The sequence below is a fragment of the Falco rusticolus genome, chromosome 9, assembly GCF_015220075.1.
Source record: "Falco rusticolus isolate bFalRus1 chromosome 9, bFalRus1.pri, whole genome shotgun sequence".
In the NCBI taxonomy this organism is placed as follows: domain Eukaryota; kingdom Metazoa; phylum Chordata; class Aves; order Falconiformes; family Falconidae; genus Falco; species Falco rusticolus.
The window spans coordinates 50,122,773-50,149,315 of NC_051195.1; the positions used below are offsets into that span (position 1 = coordinate 50,122,773).

The 26,543-nt window shown below is 40.1% G+C and overlaps 1 protein-coding gene across 1 annotated transcript in view; it reads left to right on the forward strand.

Moving 5' to 3' along the window:
• Positions 1 to 26,543, forward strand: part of LOC119153247 (DAB2 interacting protein) — a 210,515-nt gene that overhangs the window by 16,655 nt on the left and 167,317 nt on the right. The window lies entirely within an intron of this gene.

Here is a 26,543-nt window from a genome sequence, read left to right on the forward strand (position 1 = left end):
GCCACCTTTCTTTTGGCCATCTTCTTCTTTCCAGGCTTTTCTGGTACCTCATCCTGGTCTGCTTTGTCATTGTTAACACTTGCTGATCCTTAGCCACCATACCACAAATGACTGAAAGCTATTGAGCCTTTTTTTTTTTTCCTCCCCCCCCCCCCTCCCATTTAGTCCTGTCTGTAGAGCTGTTCTGATGCCACTGTCCTAGTCACTATTGTTCTGGCTTTCAATGGTAGCTTTTAATTCAAGTCAAATTTAATTCCATTATGTTAAGTTTATATTTGTCTCGAATTCCTTGTTTATATACAGGATTTTCACAGGCAAACACCTGTGGCTTCAAAATATCTGTGAACAGGTGCCTTAGCAGCTTTGCATCCTAAATAGGTATGATAAGCAAGAAGGCAAGACATTCCTGCAGAAGTATGGACACAAACTGTAAATACAAGGCATCCCCTTTTGAAGACATCATTTTGCTGTGGTAGTTTTTTTATAACTATTGGTAAATTGACATGGATAAAGAAGGCAGTGATTTCGTTTATGCTGCCTCAAAATTTTCCATATATAAATATGTCCTAAAGTTGTGAATAAGCTTATTTTGGTTTCTTATGGGCATTTTGAGATTGCAGCCTGACTTCTTGATCTCAGGCATTTGGTGCATTTAAAAGTGAAATGGAGAATTTTTTTAAGCCCCCCTCCCAGCATTTTGTGGACAGCTGATCAGATTTCTGTCCAGCTCTCATTGCATTTGCTGTCATTCACACCCTGCTTTTATGTACAGTGTAGGAGAAGTGATTTGTGGTAGTGCAAGCAGGAGGAGAATCAAGGCCTCAGTGTTCTTTAATTATTTCAGTCCCATCTGCCTGGTAACTGCTCCAAGATACTAACCTCTGATATAACAAAAAGGATAAACTCATAGAACACTAATGGTCAAAACTGTCACTATGAATACCACTCATTGCACGGACATCAGGGTGACCCAAAGCTCATTATAGAAGGTGTGCAGCCTCAGCTCCTTCGCTGCTATTGCTAGGTTTGCTGCCACTGAGGAACAGTCAGATGGGAATTGTTCTCGCACATACGTATAAATGCTGATGCCTGTCTCAGCAGTTACACCTCTGTGAAGAACCATTGTACAGCTGTTTCATGCTAGATTTTTGGGGCTTATTCTTTTCCCTCCCTGTGCTCAAAGTACAAAAGGCAAAGAGTGGAGGAGGATAAAGGAGCGCTGAGCTTTATTCAGTATTCAGTCTTGAGCATAACTGTCCTATAAACCGTTGACCTGGATAGTACTTTAAAGAGGCACTTATGTGTATGTTGTTCAGGAAGAGCCCTGTAAAGTGACCGGGCTTAGAAGCAGTTGTAAAATTGCAGGATTTAAGTGATTGAATTCTGATACGTATATACTGCATGTTTGGGAAATAAGCCAGTTAAGTTCAATGGATTTACTTTTGTTTTTCATTTGGCTTTAATCTTACCTCTTGGTCCTAAACCCTTCTCTCTTCTTGTGTGCGTACATTGTAGGTACTGAATCATTTGTAATGACAGGTTCTGAAATCCTTGGTTTGCAAGCATTTCATTTGCCTCCTCTGATAACAGGAGTCATGATCTTGATGGGAATTAATTGCTGTGTTGACTGACCCTTGACACTGATTAAACTGCTAAACACAACACTGTCTAGAAAAAACAAACTGATCAAACTGATGCCAACGTCTACGAAATCCATTGTTAGCCTGGGTTTTTATATGCAGTACTTGTATTTTCTTACAATTTTAAGAAAATCTTAAGTTTTATTTTCTTAAAATCTAGAGCATTCTTTCTCTGATGAAGGGAAGCAGTGTTCCATCAGCTCTCTGGAAAGCTGTCACCATTTAATGTTGACTTAAAAGAAAGGAAACTGAATCTCTTTAAGTTACTATCCTTAACCACGATGAGGAGGCAGAATTGTTCTGTCCTCTATGAAGTACATATTAATAGAAATTAAGTTCCTTGATGAGCCAGCAATTTATGCTTGCATTTTCTCTAGTCTTTTTTACATTACGGTGCTGTTTAACTAGATTAAGAAATTATCTCAGCTAATAATGTACTCTGATGTCTTCAAAGGGGAAGAGTTTACATATAGAGTCTGGTCATGTTAGAGGAGGAACAGTACATGATTTTACTTGACATACTTCAGGGTGAAGACCTTATGTGTTGTAAACTTACCAGTGTTACAGAAATCTGTAAATTATTGAATTCCATACTCTCTACAGCGTACATATTTTTGAAAATATTGATGCTTTGTCAGTAAAACATTTCAGTTCAGTCTTGGCGCTCAGTATCATGTTCCTTGCAAATGGATCCCGCATCAAGAAATCTTCTTAAATATTTTAAAGTAATTATATATGTACATATTTTGGTGTAGGATAGAAATTAAATATGAATCAAAAAAACAACAGAGAAACATTTTCCCCATTGGATTATAATTAACTTCCTCCTAATGTAAAAAATCTTGTATCCCAGTAGATGTAACATGGATATTTTGAAGACTCTATAATGTTTAAGTGTTAAGGGTCCATCTCCTGCAGATGCTTTGGATATGTTATCTGGAGACCTAGCAAGGAACAGTGCTTTCATCTGTCTTGATATCTAATGAAATACTGCCTAACTTTCAGTTAGTGAATGGGTAGATGTGCATCTTAAAATAAAAGATACAAATCTTTCTGTTTCTGATCTTCCCATGTTTCAGGGAGCATGGAAAACTGCCAACCCTTCACTAGTCTCTTCTTTAACTGCTTGAAAATTTTGGGAGATTTTATCTTGTTCTGTGAATTGCTTGGTGCATTTGGTATAGCTTCTGCTTGTCAGAGTTCTTACTAAATAGAACTGGTTTCAATAAATCATTTTAAGTTTGGGAAGTCTGGAGTTCCAGTCATAGCAGTTCAGAAGAGAGGACGGGAAATAAGAATAGGAGAGCTTTGCCAGCTTGGTAAATAGCAAAGGTAGTTCTCAAAAGAAGAGAAGAGAGAGAATAGTTTGAACAGTGACATCTGTGATAGGGGAAGGTTGTGAATATCATTCTCTCACAGGTTGGATTAATGTTTCACCTATAGAGGTGAAACGAAGTCTCATGGTTGAAAGGGGTAGAAGTTAGTGGATTCAGCTTACTTTGTCAATCATCTCCCTCAATATAACACTATGCAGTATAATATTTTTCTAGCCATGGAGCAACAGTGCTCTAGCTGGAGTAAGTCAGTCCAGAGGTACTGGAAGAAGCTGCTTAGCCTTTATCTCAAGTGCAGTTATCACTTCATTCACAGATTTATTCCTGTAATTGCTTCGGATAACCAGTATCTGTTAAGGTTTGAAGTAGCATCTTATTTTAATAAATCTTTTATTATGAAACTGGATTTAAAATCCCTTTCTATTACTACTCCCTAGTGCACAGGGATTGCCCTAAGATATATTCCTTTAAGGTACTTATTTCTTATGGTAAATGGGCATCAGTGCTTCATGTTAAAATCAGGTTTGGCTTGGAACTTACTTTTGCTAATAGTAATCTATGAAGTGTGATGACAAAATTATTCTGCGAGCTGTCCTGTCCAGGGTAAGCTTGGAAATCTTCTTTCTTTTCTTTTCTTTTTTTTTTTTCTTTTAATTGCTCCTTGCTAGCGTAAGCCATACGATGCTTTTGATAACAGTCATCAAATTTTACAGCTATCACTATAATCTCACTGCTGTCAACCATCTGCATCCCTCCTCATGTTCTATAGAAACTGCAGAGAAAAAAATACATAGTTAATTTTAGACAGCACATCACTCCTGTTAATGGAGTTTTGTGTCCCAAGTATCATCACTGTGTAATGTCTGTGCAAATAATCTCATGGAAACCAGAAAGAATTGACACACAAATAGATTCCTTAATGATTTAAAGCCCTTAGGCCTGTGTTACAGGTATCAGAGGAGGGCTGCAAGATGTGTGCATTATACAAGTCTGGACACAGTGTTATACCCTCCGTTTGGAAGATTTTTATTTCATGGAATCTGAACTTGACATCACCTGAACAAAGAAGGCAAGTGAAGAGCCTACAAATAGTTCTTGATTATACACCTGCTGTATACACTGGTGAAGTGCTATGAACAGTAATGAAAGTGCCGAGTACCCTCTGAACTTCAGGGGAGGGTGAAAAATCTTACTTGATTAAAGAGAAACCTGGGCAAAAAAGGTAGAGAAGCACTACTCTGTAAAACAGTTGGCCAATATTCATATAACCCTGTGATACTTATGCTTTGATTCTAGGAAAGGCAAGACTGTGCATAGACAGATGGAGAAAAGCAATCACATAGATAACAGGGTGGCCTGTGTCCTACGGCCTAATCCTGTCTATACCGTGTTTTGTTCTGTGGCTTTAGAGTTGTTTACTCCTCCTTACTTCTTCTCATCCATCCATAAATAAAAGTCGCCAAATGTCACACTTCACCTTCCAATCCTGTGACTTGTTTAAAAACATGTGGGGTATTACCTTTTTTCTGCTTCGCTTATACTTTAGTACAGAACCCAAGTTGAAATACGGGAAATCACTTCACAGCCACCTACCTGCCGTGCTGTGCTCTCCTCACCTTTTTTGGCTACTTAGGAGCGCCCTCTGGGTAGTGAAAGCAGTGGTCAGAGAAGATCCCGTGTTGTTGAACAGATGGAAATACAGCTTCTAAAGTTAAACATCTGTCGGCTCTCTATAAACCAGGGTAACATACCTGATGTGCAAGATCTTCATTCATGAGAGTTAGTCGGATGTTCTGCTTTTACATACCAGGTGTTATAGGAAGAACCACAAACTTAATGAATAGTGATATTTTATAATTCTACTTACTACCTGTTGCTTCCTAGGAGTACCAAATGCTCAGCATGAATGTCATTCATGAATAATGCACAGGAATTTGCCACTGATTGAAATACACATTAGAGGTAGGCTAAAGCTAAATATTTTTTTTAATTATCCCCCAAAGAACATAACGTAAAACCTATATCTCATTGTGTTATTTAACTTTTTATTTCATAAAACCCACAAAACAAAAAAAGGTTTATGTTTAAGATAGAGTAATGGTAAAATGTTAAATCAGACAGAAGGACTGATTCAGACATAGGGCTGTCACCTGGAGAGCAAGATGATGGACATTTCATTTAGGCTTCATTTGAGTGGCAGGATTGGTGCTTAAAACAATATCTGTGTACAGCAAAACCTTTCAGCATTATATTTAATCATTGTGGAGAGATGAAAGGGGTCCCACAATAAAAACATGTTCTAAATTTCCTGATCACAGTGCTTTAACATTTACATTACTGACACACAACAACAGATTTTAAAAGAAATGCTCACTGAAACTGTGTAATTTTATATCTCCCCTTTTTTTTTTCTTCATAGGGAGTCCATTTAAAATTACACAAAAACCCCTCTTCATCTTCTGAATGTTTCACTGATTAGCATAATTTATAGCTAGTTCTTGTGAATGAGGTGATTGTACCCAGGTGATTGCAAAAAAGTCTGCAGATCTTAGCTTTATAAATATTACTCTGAATCTTAAGTTTATTAAAGCATGTAACATGAGTGAGTGCCGTGCAGAGCTCTTCGAATGCAAAGACCACACACCATGTAACCTTTGGAGCCAATCCTCATCTTGGCTTTGCTTTTCTTAGCAAAAAAATTAACTCCATGATCATAAAATTTAGCCAGTACTTTACCTCTGCAATTGAAATCTCGCAAAATGGTTCAACCCACACACTAAATCCTACCTTCATTATCTGTCATACTTTGCCTCAGAGAACTGGGAAACTGACTTTACAGTAGCTCAGCAGACCCAATGGGTTCTTACGTAGTGAGGTATTGCAGGAAAATACTGGTAGGTAGATAAAGCACCTTTCAGACTGTCTGACAGTTAGAAAAAAAACATCTAAACTCTCCTCTTTGCATAGTTGTTTTCATCAACAGCCGTCAAGGCACTCTAGAAAGCAAAAAAGAGTCATTCCCTTAGCAGACAAAGCAGTAACTAAAGGTCAGCAAGATTAATGGAGTTGCCCATGGCCATACAGCTTATTTGTCAAGATACCGGCCAGGTCTCCAGGCTCCCAGTCTTGTGCTCAGGCCTGTCGTGAAGTCTGGGGCTGTGCAGTGCTAGTGCTGCCAGCGGCCAGGTTAGAAAATTAATTCTGCTGAGAAAGTCCTGGTCTCGACATGCAGCTGTTTGGCTGCTGAATGGTTCTTGTGCTTGTTGCATTTGCCGCTTTCTCCCATATTTTCTTTCCACATTAATGCAGTGCTGCCAAAAGGGCTGGATATTTGCCCAGGAGGTTTTAACTACTCTGGTCATGAATTGGTGTAAACCTTGTCAGATGTGTTTGTACTTCTCTGAAGTTTTGTGGTTTGTTCCTAGTCCTGCTTATGACAAGGTTATTTTGAAAGGGGACGAGAATGCAGGCAGCCTGCTGTCAGAGCCCTGCCTCAGCTTGTTGGGTGACATGATCTAAAATTTCCCAGAAATTTGGTGCAATTTCTTTATGTCTTGAAGCAAATTTCTGGAGAACTGCCAAGATGAAAACATGCACAGCTATCCTCTGTACAAAAACTTGCATGTTCCATGAAGATGCGATTCAGGGAAAAGCCGGAATCCTTCTTACTGTAGAGCAGGGAGACAAAAATTTCCATCTGTTGATAATAACAAGCCTAGGATTCTTCTTGTTCAAGCTGGAGCAGAACTGCTGAGAAGTCCCTAGAGAATTTCAGTCCAGTACTACATATTTGAAAGATTTGGATCCCATTCTAAAATATTTCCATTGGTTGACTGAATCTCTTTAAACCCTCTATTTTTCATCATAATGCAGTCAGGGAAATTAAATCTATAGTGCTGTTGGCCATAAGTTGAAGTATTTTGGTAGGAGTATCATGACTATAGTGTTTGCTGTGGTCTGTAGGTCATGAACACCCACTTTTGAATAGACGGGACCTGGAAGAAACCTGCATGTGGTGCAGCTGACTTTAAGGAAAAAGCTAGAAATGGGTTTGAGGTTCCCTTATAGGTGAAAAAAGCCAAAAGCCAGCATGGTGCACTGTCTGGGCACATTTTCAAGGCCTCTTTTATTTTGAGTAATTAATTCTGTGTTTTATTAGTAATGAAAGCAGGGGCTATTTTGTACAATGCTGGGGCAGTAAAGGGTGACTCAAAGAAAGTTAAACCCTGATGTAGCATTTTTTTTTGCAATTTATCACCTGCCTGTAGTGCTTACTGAATGTGTAATACAAGTTTATTGTTATTCAGGCCAATTGTATTCTAAATTTCCTTAATAATTAGCTTTCAAAGACAGGTAACTTTAAACAACTGATTGTCTCATAGTTAACTGGAAAAATCTGCAGTGTGACATCTCTTCTTTGAGGCAGTCTAAATGCAAGCTTTTTTTTGTGAGCTGTCTTGAATCAAGTGGTTTCATTGAATAAATACATGCATTAGGGCTTGAGTCTGCTGTATCCAAATGCTTGCAGCCTTTTTACAGATTTGTCGTGATTCCAGCTGGTTTGTCATTTTGGGTTTTTTTTAATTATTATTTGGTGGATGAAAGATCTGTTCTATCTTGGTTTTGGTTAATGAGACTTAAGATACTAGAGTATATAAATGTACATCTTTAAAATTGGTCACAATTATTGGTAGAATAATTGGTAGAATTGGTAGAAATGACAGGTGTGTAACCTGTATACTCCTTAATGTAGCTTCCTGAAGGTGCATTCAAGAAATTGTAGCAGAAGACACTGCTGGCCCACTGCTCAAGCAGAAACAGTTAACATGCACTGCATTTGTGTATTTTCCATCCTGGAATCCCAGAACAGTGAAGTCCAGGTAGAGTGGATCTAAGAGCTGTGCCGAGCTTGCCAGTGTTGCTTCCCAGGAGCTCTTAGAGACACCTTAATCACTTTCATCGCATCGCAGACCACTGGGAGGGGTAGAATAGTGCTCCTGTCCCTTTGTCACATTGTCTTATCTGAAAACTCAAAGCTTCCCTACTGTGTATTTTGTGTTTGTTAAATATGTTGGCGCCCTGTTGGTTGGTTGTTCCTTTGTGAACCTTAGAAGCTACAGTTTTCCTTGATTTCCCTACAAGAACATCGAAGGCTACAATGTTGACTTCAACAAGCCCTTCCTGGTAACCAGTCTTCTGTAGAACTAGGTGGTGTCTTGCCATCTGAACACAATAGACTAACTATAAACTTCACAATCCACTGCTAAGCTTTTATTTTCTGAATCTTTTTTTCTGCATCTACAGGTGTAGAAGCCACTTTAACATGCGGTGTGTCTGAAGCTGGCCCCCAAGGGTGCAAACACAGCTCTAATTGATTATCTGAAATGTGCACCTTTAAGGGTCCTGCAGTTACTGCTCAAGCTCTGCTGAGTTACTGCACAGCTTTAGGCAGCAGAGTTTTACTGACTGCAGCAAATAAATTTGCTGTGCTTTATGGAGCACGGAGAAGCTTGTTTTCTGAATTTTAATCATCTCAATAAATCGTGTTAAGATTGTGTTCTATTAGACTCCAGGAAATTAATGAGAACAATTCAAATATGGACATTATTGGGAAGGTGTGATGCTAACAGTACAGTTAGAAAAAAGTTTTAAAATTTGGCTGAGGCAATAATGAGGGTGCTAAGTATCGTAGAGATACAGAGTGCAGCTACCCAGGAATCCCCTTTCAGTCTTGCTTTTTACCTACAGGGATTCTGTTGTCCTACTGGGGACTAAACTGATGATGATTTTCAGGTTGCACTTCACAGAGGTGAGGAAACATTTATAATGGTGATCAAATAGCTCAGATATAGAAATTGTGAAAGGACATTTTCTAGTCAAATTAGAGTTCTGGATCATGTAAGATGAAAACAGGAATTAGAGCCACTGAAGTTAGCACTTCCATCCTTAGAAAGCTTCTTTGCTGGATATGATGTGTATTTTAATATAGGGAGAAAAGTAATAAAGGAGAAAGATGGTATTTAATGGGGAAGTGCAGTGGGATGAATGGAGCATCCTGTGATGCCAACCAATTAATCAGACCAGCAGCATCAACAAAAATATTTTGATTCCGTGACTTGAGAGTTTGGTGTTACTGACTACAGCAATGAAGATCAGCAAATTTTACTTGTAGCCTCTAATTGCCCCTGCACTAAGTGGAGGAATATTCATTCTTTGTTGTGGGAGTGGTTATGCACCTTAGGGTCAGAAAGCGCATGCAGTGCATGGTTCTCAGCCTTTCTAAGGCTCGTCATTTGGATAGCTTTCAGATCTTTATTTGCAAGATTAGAATGTTTTCAAAAAGATATGCCAGGTTGAAGCCTCTTCATTGCTGTATCTCAAAACATTATATTAGAAAGCTGTAATGATTGATGAGCATTTCTCATTGCAATTACAGATGAGGAACAGCAACCAACAAATCATGCCACACTGGTGAATGAATTACTGAGACGCTCTCTGTAGTCTGGCCAGCAAATCATTAAATCAAGCGAAGATGAGCAAGGGGCTGCCTGGATGTTCTCGCCTCAGCACAGCAGCTGAGTAAGCTGCTGTCTGTCTAAATCAATCCCTATTCTGGGAATTGAAACAGTGGAGACATGAAGCCCATCCATAGCCACATAAAAGACATGTTATGGCTGCAACTGAGGGGGCTATGCCTAAGGCAGTTTTTTGAATCCCTAATTCTGCCAGCTCAAAGGGAAGAAAATGGGGAGGCCATACTTGGATATGTAAAACTTTTCTCCTGACTTCTACTTGAACTGGGGGATCTGGCCCACAGTTAAGGCAGTCAATGGGGAGTTTATGCAGAGTGTATGTTGTAAGGGATCTTACAACACAGATCTTGGCAGATATATTTAATATCTGACAATTAAAATAGCTTGGCTGCCAAACACACTGAACATTGCCAGATTTTTATAAGATCTTGTGAATTCCTGACCTAGATATTCATTGGAGGAGGGAGTTCAAGAAGAGGAGGGAAGCATGAACCAAGCATGGAAGACTGGACTCCTCACTTCTTACCATTTCCCTTATTTCTTCTGAGTAGTAAAAATCTAAAACATGCAAAATGGGGCTAATAAAATGATTTAGGATGATCATAAGGTCAGCTCACTCTTAAAGTTGTTCCCATTTCTGTCTTTATATAATTTACTTTATGCTTGGGGTACTGAATAATGAAAAATCTAAACAAACAGAGCACTAAGCCTCAATCCTACATGTAAATCTGTGCACATGTGCTGCAAACAAGATAGCACCCATGGACAGATTTGTTTGTGTTGCCATGTGAGCCAAATGCTATGTTTTTGCTTCTTTTAATTATTCAGTCCTGAAAGAATTTACTGTGAAATCCCACCAGGCAGAGATAAGACTAAAAACCTTGTAATCTACAACTGTACAGGAGGGTCAGTTTATGGCCGAATGTGATGGAGAATTTAGATGTGGAGAGAATCTTTCATAGTGAAATAGGATGAAAACCTGCATTATTTTAGTGCTTTGCAGCTTGTACACTATTTCTATTTATGATGAACCTAAAGCTTGGAAAAAAACAAATGGCTAGATTTAATCCAGATTTGCTGTTCTGATGAATTTTTTCTTACATTAATTCAGGTTGTCAGATAATTCAGTCCCAACATGGCAAGGGCAAGACAAATTAATTAGCTTAAGCTCCGTGAGTTCTGAGGGTTTTGTCTCTGTGTACTTTGCATGAGGATATGCAGGGCACTGCCTTCAGATGATTAGCCACTAATAGGGGAAGGGTCCCTTAGCTTGTCACCTGCCCTAATAGCACTCCCAGCCAAATGAGAAGATTGTCAGTGAAAATATTTACAATTTGGAACTGAAGACCACATTCCTAGTGCAGTTACAATTATTAAACTATTATGTATTCTCCTGAGACTGCTCAGGAATCACAAGTAATGCTTTTAAAATAATGGAATGTTTAGTCCTAGAGAAAATGGCCAGGTCTGGTCTCATAAAAACAACCAGCCAATTTTTAAGAAATGTTGGGCTCAACAGTATCTGGAATGCTTACATGCTGTAACCTTGTTACATGTAAGATAGTTATGGTAAATGGGTTTTCTGCAAGGGAATCCCCTGATATTCTTACTTGGAAGATTACCTCTCTGACACTATTATATACAGATTCTCCATCAGACTAAGAAGAAAGTCTCTCACACCACCTTTAAAAATATCTCCAACCAAAGAGAAAACAACGCTTAATTATTTCTTTCTTTCTTTCTTTTTTTTTTTTTCAAAAGGAAAAGAAAGTCATGTCTTGGGAAGAAGGGAAATCAAATAAAAAATTTAATGCTAGAGAAGAAGGGCAAGAAATGCAGTTTCCATGGAAACCAGAGCATAAGTAGAAACTTTCCAGCAAAGAGCAGAAACTAAAAATGAAAAAACGGAGTGGAGAAACTTGGCAGATAGCCAGCAGCTTCCACCACCTCCTTTTCTCCTGTTAACTTGGTGAGATTTTCTTAGTCATCTTTGCCTCATTTTGGAAGTGCTTTGCGCATTCAGAGAGTAAAGCTGGGCCTGTGGGGCAGTGTACTTCACAAGGGTGAGTGAATGACAACATTGCTTGAGATAAGGCAGGCTATGCCAAAAAACCACACTCTGTATGATTCAGCTTCAGTGGCACTTCCACTGAAGAAGGGCAAAATTATCTGGGAATGGGCGTAAGGTCAGAGTGGGTTTGGGAGATAGCTTAGAGAATGGAAACTGCTTCGTCTCATGGTTGCAAAACACTGAGCAAGTCCTTCTTGATTCTTGTTCAAACCAGGGCTTTCAGAGTACACTGCAGCAATAAGCCGCTTAACACTTGGTGAGCTTTAATACTTCTCCAGTCCCTTTGTAGTAGGGAAAAGAGATACCCTGAAGTCTGCTCCAGGTGCTGCTGTGACTCAGGAAAGGCTGGGGCACCATACCTCAGATCTCTGGTCCTCTGCTCTCAGCCGAGAGTCACACACATGCTGCCCCTTGCCACAGGCCTGCCCTGGGCACAGGAGGTGTTTCATACTGGGTTATTAATTGCATCCAATGTATTTCTAAAGCAGAGGGGTGTTTCAGACATTGGGTTCTATCTAGGACTCTGGAATTGATTGTTGCTGGCATGTTTAAGTCAGTTGTATGCAGTGAAGTAATACATTAACTGGATTAGCAATTACTAAGTCCACTTACACTTTTTAGCATGGCATGGAAAAAAGGAGGTTGGGAAAGTTACCAGGCAGTGCTGTAAAACCTTTGTTATGGCCAGGAGCTGATTTGGGGGAAAGATTTTGAGCGTGTCTAGGACTGCATGCTGTTACAGATGGTACTAATGAAAACACTAGTGTTTCAATTTCATTTAATCATATTGAAATTAAGCACGTAAGAGTTTTGCTAATTTGACCTCAGACTGTTCAGCATCTTATGTAAGTGACTCTTGTTTTCATGAACAAGATAGGAAATGCAGTGCAAGCCAAAAAAAACCCCCAGTTTTACTTCTTTTTTATGTGAAGTCTGGACAATCTTACCTCAGATACAGCACCACGAGTTATGAACCTGCCTGTCTCTCAGGTTTATCACTAGCAAGAGTCACAGTAAGGCCTACGCGTATTTAAATCTGGTGTTTTGCCACTGACTTCAGTGCTGAACTATACTGTGTCTCACCTGAGTTATTTCTTTGCCTTGCGTATGTCTCATTTAAATATTATTCCAAAACAGCAAAGGTTTTTCTTGTTTGGTTTGGGGTTTTTTTTAAGTTAGTTGGAAGTGTTGAGACCTTGGGTGACTTAACACACTCGGGTACTTCACTGGGGTTTCCAACCAAATAAAATGGATGCAATTTTTTTTAATGTCCTTTAGTATCTGTGCCTGAAAATGACTGTACAAAGCAATTGCAGAGTATGACCTTGTATTTATTTTCCTAGTCTACTTTTAATGCCAAAGGCAAAGTTTATTCAGCTAAAATAACAAGTATGAGAGGACTGGCCACGGCGTTTCAGTGTCTGGGGTGGAAAAAAACAAGGAAAAAAGTTCTCTGAGCTGCGCAAAAAGGATTTGTTGAAAGGAAAACAGGCATTGGAGGAAACGTAACCACACGCGTGTTTGGTCACCGTGGGCTGCGGGGACCTGTGTCCCCGGCGCGGGCGGTTTGTTTCCGGGTGCAGCCCCGTGTCCCGCGGCGGAGAGCGCGGCCCGGGCAGCCGAGCGGCCCCGGTCGGCCTGCGGGGGGCAGCAGAGCCGTGCGCACCGCCCCGGCCCCGGCCCCGGCCCCTGGGCCCTGCCCCTGCCCGGCCTCTGCCCCGCCATTGCCCCGGCCCCGGCCCCGGCCCGGCCCCGCCATTGCCCCGGCCCCGGCCCGGCCTCTGCCCCGCCATTGCCCCGGCCCCGGCCCCTGCCCCTGCCACAGTCCCGGCCGCTGCCCCTGCCGGGCCTCTGCCCCGCCTCGGCCCTTGGGCAGCCGCGCCGCTGCTTTCCCCTGCCTGCACCAGGGGCTTCAGATTTGCGGCAACACCGCGGAAAGCTTCTTCCAGGAAAATAAGAATGTTCATTTGCCGGGATAGAGGCACGGTGGTAATGAAGGAATTTACCTGAAATGGCAGCTTTTACCAGGTTAAAGATTGTACGTTAGACACTTCTCAGGGATGTTACCTTGTTATGAAAGAACATGATGTGACAGAGAAAACTTCCCACTAAGACGTGCTTGAATGCAGGTCTGTCTTCAGAACATAACAGTATTCCATTAGAGTTAAAAGTGCTGACATGGCACTCAGTGTTCCTGGCATTCTCAGCTGAAGAGGCTTCCTCACTTCTTCCGTGTTCCTCTGTGCTTGGTGTGCAAACAAATGTTTGTCCTGTGTGCTCAGCACAGCCTGAGACCGTTGAAGTTGTTTTTGTCTTACATGACTTAATGTGAAACTATCTAGTTTCTGTTGGAATAGTCAAAGTATTGATGGACTCTGAGGGCTTATTTGTTACTTAGGAATGTTCAGCAAACTTGAGACAAATTGAAGAGGTGTAGCCTTATTGTATGCAAAGTAAAGCATAGGCAACGTTGGCAAATTATGTTGATTTGTACACAGCTGTGTGTGTTAGGGTATGAAGTTTATGAGTGACATGACCTGAACAAAAGAGCACTCCACTGGCTGCCAAGATTAGATTCCAGATGACTCTGACTGTAACAAGATGCCTTCCGTGTAGTATTACCACATACTGTGTAAAGGTAACCATAGGCTACTTCACGGCATTGCAAAGAACGAGCATTTTGGGAAATTCCTATTCCTGATGTCTGTTTTCAGCATTGCTGCTAAGTATTTTACCACTTCAGATTTGTCAGTGTTTGCCAGACTGTCTTGTTTAGATGTAGACCAGGAGGAAATCTGTACATCTGACCCTAGTGGATTCCGTTAGGAGCAAAAGTGCATATAATGAGCTAAACAGGACCCTTCGAAATCCCTGAGTTTAAGGAGTTTTAGAGCCTGCTGCATTTAGCCTAATACAGTAAGTGTGGGGCTCCTGATCTATGTGAGACCCCCTGAAGAAAGGAGAATCTGGCCTTTTCTAAGGCTGATTACTGTCTCAACCGTCAAGACAAATACAATGCCTGTAAATGTTCTCTACTCTGCTTAGGATCATAGGGGGTTTGTATTTTAGCCTTGGTTAGCAAGAATTCCCTAATACTGGTTTTACAGTATTACAGAAAGGCTCAACAGCTTTCTCAACATGGCATAAAGCATGCTATCTTAGCCTAGGCACCAGCGCTGCCAGACTACTTAGTTTTGGGGATCAGTGCTGCCTGAGCTGTGGTAATTGGTGGTATAATCTGTTCTAGAGGTTTCAAAAGCTCAGAGTTTCAGGAACAGTAAGGGGTATTTTTCAGCTAGTGTCCTGACCTGAGAGGTCCTGCTATCAGAATATGAATATCTTCCTCAAACAGCTCTTTCATTGGGGGATGGAAATGAATTTCAGAATACAAAATGTGTGGTTCCCAGATTCTTCCCTGATCTCCTGCCCTACACCTTCCATTAGCAATTCTATGTGCACTGCTCCCCCTTGTCATTCTATCAACCTTAACAGTCTTTAAATAGTCTATAGGCTCTGGGTGATGATTAACATATTGTTCCTCCTCCCTCTGCAAGCTGCTCAAGGAAGAAAAGACAAGAATGCATTGGAAATTACTTGCTCATATGTAGTTTGTAGTCCAATTTTAAAATCATCTCCTGCTTGTATCATTTGCCAAGTGCCTCAAACCAATAACCTACCCAGTTACCTGTCCTGTCCACCTCTTAGTGAGCACCTACATCATGGAAGTTGCCCTTACAAATTCAGAGAGGTCTTATCTATACCCTCCTGACAGTAGGTGTCAAAACCAGATACAGTAGTATTAATGCTGAAAATGGGCTGCACTTTGGAAGATCAGTGTCTCTACTAAATTGTTATGTTGCTTTTTTTTTTCTCAAGGGGAATTCCTTTCATCCCCTCTCAGAAGAGCCTGCTAAACTCAGCCAGTACCAAGGTCCCAACAAATGTCCTTTAATAGTTTCAGATTTCAGCTCCGTGGCCTCTGATTCTATGTTCCTTTAATATGTTCACAAGTCCTCTCAGAGAACTAAGCCAGGAATAACCAACACTTTCTCAAGCCAGGCCTCCTGCTTTAAGGCACTCTGTGTTTCCTTTCCTGCCATATACATACTTGCTCATCTCCACAGCTCACATTTCCTTATGCTTTTAGATTGCCTGTACTGAAATAAGGTGTTATCAGGAGTCTGAGAGGAGAGTGCTGCATCCACTGCTTTCAATTTTGCTGGCTAAAGGAGGACAAAGGACTCTTAACATTTCTCTGCAGTCGCCTCTTGGCTTGGCATACTGTTCATTTCAATAATAAAGTGTTTCCTTTCATTCTCAAACAGTCAGACCCCTGCCAGAGCCATAATTGTTCACAGATGACTCATTTTGGCTGCAGGATCAAAACGAGGGAAAAGTGCTGTTTGCACAGTCTTTAAAACGTACAAGATGGGAAGAGATGTTCACGCTTGATATTTGTACCATATGTTGTTTCTAAATTTTATTACAGAGCCTTTACATTTCAAAAGAGATTCTAGTCTTGTCCTGGCGATGATTTAGAAAGAAAAAAGATAAGTAGAGTTTTGAGTTAGACTGAGATTAGCAAAGACTGACTACGTAGTGTAGTTTCAGCTATGGAGCAGCATCCTGCAGGGGCTAGGTGGGAGGCTGTGTTGCAGTGGACAGTCTGACTGGTCTCTTTCAGCTGTGGTGTATATATATATATATTTTCCATCATTGTTAAGGTATTACAGACTCAGCTATGTTACTTATCAAAGTCACACTGAACTTCTCATTCTGTGTAGAATTTGTTTTGAAATGTTGTAGCTGGTGTGCATTTTCTTCTCTGTAGTGAAAAACTAATGAATGTACGTGGAGTGCTTTAATGAACAATCGCAAGTATTGATCAGCTCTTTGCTCTGTTTTGGGTGTTAGCTCTCCTTTTAAAGAGTTACATGTTTCCTTCAGTAGTACCTGTTGTGAGGTTCAGCACAGAGGTCAAGAACAAAGCTGTTCTTTAGGGCAGACAATAAGGAAATGGAATGGTGATTCCTGCATTGCCGTTCATGAGCAAACATGTGCTCTGTCAATTAGGAGCTATTATTTGTGTCTTCTATGAAGACTGTTTTGAGACCACCCAGATATTTTAAATAAAACACCAAACAGGCATCAGAAAGCTTTGCTGCCTTTTTATTTTGTCTGATGAATTGTACAAACCCTGCAAACCAGATCATCTAAGACTGCTGCCACATGGATGTACTACGACCATGAAGACAAGCTGTCATTGCATAGCCCTTTGCAGGTACTCGAAGGAAAAGGTTAGACTTGTTAACGCAGTAAAAGAGAGTATATTAGAAGAATAAAGGATATAAATCCAGTAGGAAGAGTTTTTGCTGTAGCTTTTTCCATCTAAAAATATAATGGGTGTCTTAGTGGAATGGGTATATATAGACTAGAGAGTTACTCTTGAGAGTGGAAGATCTGTATGAATAACTAGGACGATAAGCAGAAAAAATTCTGTTTGAACTGATACTGCAATAGAAGAGTATTATGTCATCATTTGGCAGGAATAACTGTGTGCCTTGCTAGATGTTTTCTAATATATTTATTTGGAGTGTCATTTATCATACCAGCCAGTTCTCTGCACTGGGCTTGTGAGGTCATTGAGGTAAAGACCTTATGGTGTGATAATTTGCAAGGGTAGATTGTGACTTGGTCGAGCTTGGGGACTGGAGATGTTAGTTGTTTTCACTCACACTTAAAAACATCCTGTCCCTGGTATTGCTTTTAGATTTTTTTTTTTCATATTTCTGTTACTTTAAGAAGGGTCTTCACTTTTTGCAATGAGCTAAACTTGGGCAATAACTTCCCTGAGACAAGTACTGTGGTGTTGTGCCAGAAGGAAGAACATAAATTAAAATAAACCACCCTCACAATGGTATTTAAAAATTGATTGCAGGATTTCCAGTTGGTGTATACTGGTCTTTAAAAACAATAGCTGCATTTTCATTTTTAAACTTGTTAACAGAGTATTCTTTTAAAATAGGTGATATTTTCTGTGATGCACTGTCACGTGAGCCTGATAAGGAAGATGGCTGAAGAACATACTTGCCAAAATATTCCTTGGAAGAGTAATTTGATGCCAAAAAGCAAGTAAAACATGCAACTATATTTGTAGCGTAGTTTGCAAATTATGTGGCAAGGAAAGAAAGAAAATAATCTGTCACATGAAAAATGAAGTTTGGATTGTGTGCATATAAATCAGTGATTTGTTATATGAGTGTAAGATCATTATCAGGCATTTAAACATGAATTGGAACTGTCTAATCTATTAATTAATCAGGAAGTAAGTTTTACATAGCATGTGTAATCAAGTTCATCTTTCATTTCATTTGTCAACATAGATGCTGTTTTCAATGCAATGTTACCATGAGATTAAACACCCCAAGTGTTGATTCATATTGCTGTGTAAATCTCATGTGTCCTTATATTGCACTTTGGAACCAGCTGCATATCAGGGGGTGAGCATAAACGTGTCTGTTTCCCTTGGAGCAAACTGGATTCCTCAGATTAGGTACATGTTGTTTGTGCACAATGTGAGTTACTGGGCTGCTCTTAATGCCTGTAAAACCCTTTTCTTCTCCTCACCTTGAGTTAAAACAGACTAGACTTCCATGCAAGCAAGGATAGTGATGCCCTGCAGCAGCTTTTAGAAAGGCTGATCTTTTTTTCTGACCTTTTAGTACACCACATTGGAAAGCCATTATATTAGAACACACAATAAATAGCTGAGACTTCTAATAGTAACTAATAAATTTGGCATAGGAAGCCCGTGGTGCCAGACCTTTATCAACTTGTTCCCTGCAGCAACACAACAGCAAGTTTGCTACTGAAATACAAAGTAAAAATATTTTTAGAATTTAATTTACTTTGTTATATGTGATCAAGGTTAATGCAGAATACATAGTTTATTGCAATAATATATTATTACATCTAATAATTAAATTAATGATGTAAAGATGATGAGGTTTAAATTTAAATTTGCAGATAAGAAAGTAAAGATGAGCATCTAATACATGTCTGCATAGGTAGGGAGCAGCATGTGAACGTGTGATTTGTATTAATATTGGTAACTAGTAATAATAACTGAATATCAGAGTGCGACGTGCAAGCTGTTCATTATATGTTAGATTTCCCTCTATTTCTGAATTTCAGTACTTTCTTCCTCAATGGCAGAGAGTAGTCTGGTAACTCCTACTTTCTGGAAGACTTGTCTGGCAATACTTCTCTTTGATGGCTTGTCTTCTGCATTACCTATTGCAATGTTTAAGTCTTCTTTGATCATAAAAATTCATCATCTAGGTTCCCTTTCCCACAGAAGGTTGGACCAGGTGATCTTTTGGTCCCTTCCCACCTGAGCTATTTTGCAGTTCTGTTCTAAGATTCCTGTGACAAACAAGTTGCATGTCCCTGCTATTTACCATAAATAATAACAGATACTGCAGCTGGGTAGGATGGGTAAGTGTCCTCAGAAAGAGTGGAAATCTGGAAGGTGCAGACTCTGGGATGCTGTGGTTGGTTTGATCTCTGGCAAGTGTGGAGTACCTTTACACTGTCTGGGAGCCTTGCTGTCTTCCACAAGTTTTACTTCAAAGCTGTCCTAGAAAACATTGAATTTTTGGGTAGTTATCCTCCAACCACCTTTTTAATCTTACCCATTGAACACATACTGAGTCCTCATCACTCACAGAAAGTCTTACACACCTGCACAACAGTGAAAAATTTGAGAGAAGGCAGCTCACAGAGCAAACATGCTTCTGAAAAGCAAGACAGATGAGCTGTAAACAGGTGGTTAAAAAAACCAAGATAAGGACATTTTATTTTTTAAATAAAATAATCAACAGCTTTCCTATGCTGTGATGTTTCTGTAATATGCTTCATTTTTTCTCCTCAAATTTTTCAATTTGAGATTTGCAGGATCTTGAATATCTTTCAGTTCATTTTTTTTAACAGTAAATAAGCCAATTTTCCCATTTTTGCTACATGAGAAGAGTAGTAGTAGGAACTAATGAAACGATAAAAAACCTGAAAAAACAGGGTTTTTTTCTGAATATTTCATTTGAACAAAAAGGCTATTTTAAAAATAACTTATAATAAAAAAATGCACAAGGAGAGAAATTGCACCAGTGTGTGGTAAATGTTATGGTTAGTATTAGCACAAATCTGGGGAAAAATTCCCACCATTGTGTATTACTGTAAATAAAATTCCAAACAGTTGTATTACAAGACTGAAGTGAATCATCTCTGCACAATCCAGACAACTTTCTTCATTCTCCTGTTGACAAAAATCTCTTGAGCCTGGAGCAGTAGTGCACAGGGTCCGTTTGGTGTCTGTTGCATAGCTCCTGTCACACGAGTGAGAACTAGCAGCAGTGTCGTCAGTCAGAGGGAATTCTTTATGGCAGGATCCTTCTGCAAAAAGGAAATGTGTTTGTTTTAGTCTGGCTGGCGAGGTGACCCTTGTAAATAGCAGTGTTAGCTCAACTGTACTCAGACAACGAGTAAAAGGGTTTCAATGAATACATTCAAGTTGGTTTTGAGTTCACAGAAAGCCCCATGGGTCAGCTTACAGAGGTCATAGTAGAGAACTGCTTTAATTTTGTCTTGGAGAAGGAAATGGGAGAAAACCCAGAGCTGAAGTTACTCTGCTAATCACTCAATGAATCATTGTTAACATTTTATTTCAGCAATAAGGCTTTTTGTAAAGAATAATCAGGCTTAAACAAATATTTCCTTCTAGCAGCTACTCATGGAAGATGCATGGTGCTAGGAAGTGTTGTGCAGTTCCCATTTATGTATGAGGAGCTTTGTTTGATGTGGGGTTTTGTACAAGATTTATTCTTTTTGGTGTGGGAATTTTTGCTATACAATTGAGACTTTACTCTCAGGGTTTTTTCCTCCTGGGTTGTTGAAAGCAGTAGGCTGTTTTGAGGCTCAGTATGTTTGATTCCGATAAAAGGTTCTTCTTCAATCTGTGTTGGACTCCATGCGCTTAATTACTTCATTAGGCCTATGGAAATCATAGCACAAATCTTAAGGTAGATGTTGACTTTCTAAATTTTATTAGTGTCATTACCAGCCAGGTTATAAACCAAGTTATCTGAGTTTTCTTTATCATTAGGAATACATGTCAATAAATTTAGAGTAAGTTAACTGATTTTATTTTGGTCTCCCCCAGCTAGTTGAAAGCTGATTAGAAAAAGTTTATGTTCCTTAGCTCTATTGTTCTACTGGGAAGTAGTCAGGAAACATGTTCTACTTTGAGGTCAGTCTGTGTCTTTCTTCCCTGTTCCCTTGCAGGACAGAGTTCATTGCGTGGCACAGGAAACGTCTCCAATTGGGTTCTCAGACATGCTGACTCTCGGTGGTGTTACTGTAACCTGCCCAGGACTGAGCAGCCCTTCCTATGTGAATCACTTCGTGTGTTTTTCACAAAGCACTACGCGTCCTTCCAGCACAATGAATAACATGTTTGTCAACCTCCTGTTTGCCTGTTCCACACTGATTTGGAGCTGGTATGTCGTATTGCGTTCCCACTGTCAAGAAGTTGCCTGCTGTATGCAGAAATCAAATGTGGTCTAAACCTCAGCTTGTTGATGGACTAGTTGGGAATTAGAGGTAGAATTCCTAGGCGTTATGTTTATTTCTCTAGCTTCCACTTTTGTGTGTGTTGACACACTCATTTATTCACTTTTTTAATAATATGTTATGACTAGTTCTTAAAATCAGAACATATTTTATTAGAAGCAAATAACTGACTTTCCTGCTTACCATTGGACACATTCCTTTGATTTTTCTTTTTTACCCGAGTGAAAAGAGGAAGTTTGTATGTTTTAAGTACATTAAAAAGCTGAACAAGTATTTGCAAAGGCATCTGTGCTGAGTTGGATGAAAGACACTGTAGCGGGAAAAAGATACTATTATGCTTAATACTTATTCATCACAAGGGGATTGTCTTGAGAGAGCAAGGAAGCTCTATTAATTCTTTGGGCAAGGACTAAGGGATCTGGGGTAAATGCCTAGCTCTGCCCCAGCCTTCCCACGTGACCTTGTGTAAATCACTCGGGGCTTTACTGCTCCATTCATGAAATGGGCATGGTGATTATTATGCCTGTGATGTGTACAATACTGTGTGCGTTTAGTTAGATCATAAGTACTGTGGACACAGAGTCATCTCTTAGTTGGTGGTGTATGCACATCCCAAAACAATGTAACATTGATCTTTTCTGCATCTCTGGGCACCACCACAGTAAATCTATAATAAACATAATGACAGTAAACAATAGTAATAGTCCTGTGTGTTTGGAACACTAATGCTAAAATAATTCATGCACTGATTTAACTTCCGTAAGACCTCCTGAATGCTTATTTAATATTAAGTTATTCAGACACACATTTTTCCTCTTGCCTTTTTTACATGGCACTGTTTTTTCTACTCATTAATATGATTAAATGTCTAGAATATGTGTAATGACTACTTTCCATTTACATTTGGATTTCATCACCACACAGACAGCAAGAGTATTCCATAGTGTCTTGGTAGCCATGACACCGTTCAATAAATGGAAAGCAATGAATTCTCTGCTTAATTTAATGCGAATGTTTATTTCTCATTTTGATCCGGAATCTGCATACCATTTTGTTGCAAGGCTGTCAAAAAGCTGTTACATTCCACCTAAGGTGGTAAGGAAATTAATTTGCCAATGTGTAGGCTTGAAATAATGATTGTTTTACATTAAACTCTTAAAAAGAAGCAGTTTACTTTTAATTGTGTGCATGAAACTTTTTAGGTCTTCAAACAAATATGTCACTGGAGATTTTGGTATGGGTACAGCTGAATTGAAAGTTAAGTTATCCTTACACAAAGGAAATGACCTTCCTCTCTGGCTCTGCATAGGAGCTGAGGTATCCCTGGTAGCCTTGAGGCAATAAGCCTGGAAATCTTCCAGCTTCATAATATGCTGAACCAAAGACCACAATGGACTTCTAAGCAAATTCAAGCAGGCACATCTTGAGAGTGTCTAGGATCACTGACAAGAACGCTGTTATATTTCTCTAATGTTTTAAAAAACGAATATTTTGTAGAGATTATTCCCTGATTCCTTCTGCCTCAGATTGTGAAAGGAATATAATCATTCTTCAGAGGTAGTGTAGTCACATGTGACAGTAAAATCTGAGTTGCAGTCTGATTTTTTTCAACTTCTCAATGATCTGTCTGCAGTTCATTGACCTAATGCAAATTAGAAATTAAGCTGATACCCACCACTCCTCTCTCTACTGGCCAAGGCAAAACCTTTTCTTATTTGTATGTTTTGACTTTTGAAAGCCTCAATTCAGTTCTTTGTGGGGAAAAAAAAAGGGAAACTGAAATGAAATTACTAAAGCTGCTGTCTTCCAAAAGGCAGCCTAAATCCAGAGGCTGTTAATTATGTGTGTGGACAAATCAGTCCTCATACCTGTATAAATAAAGTTTTTGGGGCTGGGCTGGGCTGGGCCCCCCTGATAAAGCACGGAAACTTTCACTTTCAGAATAAGGAATTCAAGTTCCTTGCTGTAAAATCAGGAGTTAAGAGGAATGATTGTTTCCCTCTAAAGCCCTTTGGGAAAGCAAGAGGTTTAATGGTAGGGGCTGTCTTGGGAATGTGCATTCTGAAGTACAGTCATTATTCTCCCAGCACAAAGCAATAAACAAATGATAAAAAAGGCAAGTGTTAGCCATTGGGGAGGCATGGCTTCTGTCCCTCCCCAGACCCAGCAGCCCTGCTACAGCTGAGCAAAGCCTCAGGCAACAGCCTACTCCTTTTGATGTCAAAGCAAACAAGCCAATGTTTGTGTAGCTCTCCATCCCAGAACTTATTTTAATGCTAATTTAAAATTTATTTACATGCTGTTAGTTTTGGTAAAGAAGTGAAATAAATCCATTTTTAAGAAGGTTTAATGGCAAGGTAATGGAAGCAGATGACAGGGGATGCCAGGTCAGCGGTGGATGCTCTAATTTTCCTCTAAAGCTCTACAGTGTATCAAACTGGATATTTGACTGAGATGTTACAGTTTGGTAGATACTTGATTTAATGGGTTAGGTTTGTGTTCAGTGTTGGGGAGGAGGAGTTAACACCCCAAAAATCACTGCTATGTTTGGCTCCATTTGCTCCTCTTACTGAGAGATTCAACAGAGCCCCATGACTGAACTCATCCTTCTGCTTTTTGGAGGGAACAGCCAGACTGTGATGTGTAATTTTAGAGATAGAGATTTTAATGTTGTCAGCTTTCCTCCAGAGCAGTTAATATATCTAACGTTTGCAAGTGATAGGTTCTGCTGTACACAAAAGAGCGTTTGTATCAGGATGTGGCTTTCAAAAAGAAAAAAGAAAAAGAAAAAAAAAAGGGGGGCTGGGGGTGGGGTGGGAAGCAGTGCTGGATTAATTGGAGAGGTCCAGACCAGTCACATTCCCTCCCAGATGGGTCGTTCATTTTATTGCCTGCTGCTATGTAGCATCTGAACTTAAAGCCTTCAAAAACATCGTTGAAGCGAGAGACAGAGGCAAGCTGGCAAAACTTGAACAAACTCGTGGCCATTTATGCTCTTACAGTACGGCTGCTTTCTCTTGTCATGATAGTTTATAGTCCCTCATTGACTTCCTCTGTTTTATGGTCACCTATATGAACGTTTCTGAAGGTACTAGCTTGATTAAAAATAAAAATCCCTAAACATGGAACAGATGCTTAAATAAACACAGGTGAATGCATGGTGACTGCAGGCCCGTCTTCCTGTGTCTCCTGATCATTTCCACCTGCTCGAAGAGGTTTGGGAGATCAGCAGCGCCTGCCTTTTGCTGCATCCCAGGTGGTTTGAGGATGAGTCACCTGGCTCCAATTAAGCAAAACCAACACAGGTGAACCTTCCCCTTTTGGACTGTCTGAATTTGTGTGAGCTTTTAAAATGGTTTTGTTTAAACTTTCATTTCCATCAGTGCCATTTTTTGTTGTTGGGAATGTCAAAACGGAAAATAAATTGGATGGGCTGCTTTAAAGACATTTCTAGTATAAAAGCATAATCATAAAAGATTCTCTTCAGAGGTACCAGCTCAGTTATGAAGACACAAAATTGCAGAGAGCCACCTGAATATTTGGCTTCTTGTTGATAGCAAATCTTTTTTAACTTTTAGTATTTTCAGACCTGCCCATCACTGTCTTCTAGATGTTCTCAGCTACATTTGTGACTCGAATTAACCACACAGGCTGAGTCTGTGGGCATCTGGAAACTGGTTACAGTTGTTCCTGTTTTGTTTGGGTGTTGTTTTTTTTTTTGCTTGTTTTTATAATTGACCGAAATATGAAAAAAAAATTATTTTGGATAACAAGAATAGGGGAGATGTTTAGTAACGGAAGCTTTTTGCTTTTTGCCGGGATGCGGTGTGAGAGTTGGTGGCTGGAGTGGGAGCGGCAGAGGAATGTCCCTGTGCAGCATCCCCCTCCCAGAGCCAGGAGCCTCTGCTGTCCAGCTGGGATCTGCCTCCTTGACCTGAACTTGCCGTTGCCCCCTTGATTGGCTCATTCCTGCACTGCCTAAAAGCTGGCGCTGAATTCCTTATGTCTGGCCTCAAAACCAGGCATGGACTTCCCTGAAGATCGAGACTTGTTTTTTTCCTCCTGGAAGGGCCTTTCTCAGCTGATCAACATCACGGGTTTACCGCTCAATATGTAAAGAAGAAAATACAGGTTTTGTAGAATTCTGCTGTTTTCACTGACTGCACGAGTTTATAAAATCCTAAAATAAAAGTGGATGGTTGGTGGTAGGGACTTCTGTCGTGGTGAGGGTACTGAAGTCTGATACTCCCCTTCCTCTTGTTACTGAAAGTGCAAGAGTATAATCTGGGGAACCCTTCAAACTTCTGAAGAAGCTTCTCCTAACTGGGGAACGTAGCTTGTCCTCAGCCAAGCCTGCCTAGTTCTGCAGCTTCACTAGGCACCACAAAGATAAATTTGCACAAATGTCTGGGAAAAATGACAAAACTAGAACACAATACAGAGAAGTATTGTGCAAAAGGCATTTTGCAGTTCATCCCACTCTGATGAGGTTCTTCTGTTATCTATCTGCCAGCTTGTGAGAAGAAGTGGCAGCGCGTTAAGTTCTTGGCCACCATTCTGGTTTTCTGTAATGTTGTCTATCGCTCTTCCTTCAGAGCATTTTCTGTGCCAGGAAGGGAAGGAGCTTAGATGAGAGATTCTGGACAGTTCACTTCTGACCTTTTTAAACCGTAAATGTGGAGTGAAATTTTTCATCTGGTTAGTCTATTTATTCTTTTCCCTTCTTTTCCTTTTCCTCCGTGGCTTAAAGTGTTAATTCTGTCCATTGAAATGTAATTTTATTGAGCAATATGAGCCGGAGGCGGAATCTTCACTGCCATCAGAACCCAAATGGTAAATAGGCTCTTTCTCTAATTTGTGGGATGCGCTATAACTCAGTTTGAATGTTGAAAGGAAATGGGCCTCCAGGGGAGTCTGGGGCTCTGTTCATTCAACTTCTAATTAAAGTTTTCCCCCTCTCAAGTTTCACTTTATTTTCCGGGGCTTTTGCTCCATGATGATTATTAACATGTGTCCCGTGGCCAGGAAATCATTATACCCTTCCCCAACCCAGTGTTTCGTGGATACCTCCTGCTGCAGACTGAGCCGCCTGAAACTTCATCTCCGAAATGATCTGATGGCCGGGGCAGGTAGAAACTAGCTGGCACCCTAAGGCTACCCAGCCGCTTTCAGGCAGCAAGATGTTGATTTTTTTCCAGTACAGTTTGATCAGATGTTGCTGTCTGGCATAGAGGATCCAGTCCAGGATTTCTTCCAGCCTATTCTTCACGTTTCAAGAGCCCAGGCCAACTCTGGCTTCCTATTCCAACTCCAGCAGGCTTATCTTTTTTGGGGCAGG